This window comes from Penaeus monodon, chromosome 14, assembly GCF_015228065.2.
Source record: "Penaeus monodon isolate SGIC_2016 chromosome 14, NSTDA_Pmon_1, whole genome shotgun sequence".
Taxonomy (NCBI): Eukaryota; Metazoa; Arthropoda; class Malacostraca; order Decapoda; family Penaeidae; genus Penaeus; species Penaeus monodon.
Window position 1 is genome coordinate 13,071,081 of NC_051399.1, and position 1,375 is coordinate 13,072,455.

Genomic DNA, 1,375 nt, shown 5'->3' on the forward strand with positions numbered 1-1,375 from the left:
AGAGGAGGAAAGAGAGGCGGCAGGGAGAGGCCGCGCGTCCTACTGCATGAGCGCCGCCTCCTTCAGGAACTGCAGGATCTCGTCCGCCGACGCCGCCTCGCCGTGCGTCTTGACGGCGACGCGCGTGGCCGCGCCGCCGCGGGCCAGCTCGCCCAGGAACACCATCCCGAAGAAGCCGTGGCCGAGCGGCCGGTCCAGCCGCACGCGGAGGTCGTCGCGCCAGAACAGGAACTCCTCGCGGAACATCTCGGCCGGGGCGAAGCCCTCTGGGGGGGGGGGGGGGGGAGCGGGATGGAAGGATGGACGGTTGGATTGGAGCCGGTGGAGAGGGGGGGGGGGCAAGAGGTGGGAGGGTTGCAGGAGGCGAGGGGGCGGGGAAATACATCTCTGTTTAGTAATGGCCTTCGTATGGTTGCTGTAGAATGTATGTGTGAGTGTGTGTGATAGTCTGATGTATAATGATAACTAAATGTGTTGTTTGTGTTTGAAAATGGGTGTTGTGTGTATTCTAGCCTGTAATATTATCACAGGCTTTCATTTTTGCATTCACAAAATCAATCTAAATGTATCAAAAAACCTATAATATTTATTGACATAAATACAGACCCATTGTAAGCTTCAATCCTCAAAAAACTAAAATATTTCTTTTACTCCCCTCTTTCTGTCTCGTGAAATTGGCTATGAAAAGAGTGAGAGAATAGAATTTTTAAAATGTGAGTGACAGATTTGGTGCGAGTAACATGCGCCCTCATAAATTTCTTCCGCCTCTCAGTCACATCATCCTACAAGAAAACTACTCCAAAAATAGAAAGAAAGAAAGAGTGTAAGAAAAAAAATTGGCTGATAAATCTGGTAAAACATACGCTCCTGAATTTATGAGACACAGACTGAGACATTTGATCAACATATATTGCTGAATTCTCTGACTGAAATGTCTTGCAACTTCTTCTGGAATTTGAACTTGGGGTAATAACTAATCTTTCTAAATTATTGGACACTGTGCTGATTTTTGAACATGAAAGTATGACTTTTTTCATGATTACTATGAATTTATGAGATACGAATTGAGACATTTTTGTAAAGGACAAAATCTGCTTTCAGTTTAAAATCAAATGAAAATGTGACCACTTCGTGCTTAGCGAAAACTCGATTCTGCTTGAAATACTTCGATAATTTAATGGCAAATGGAGATATACAAAGCATTTTGGGTAACGCCTATAACACAATAATAAAATGATTTCAATATTTCCATGCTTCAGAGTGAGTTTAGGGAAATACGAAAATTATAATATTTTCGTCCTGGTCGCGGTTTTAGCCTTGCGTGGAGGTGCAACACGCTATCAACATCTGACTTTCTATTTTTCTTGATTTTCAG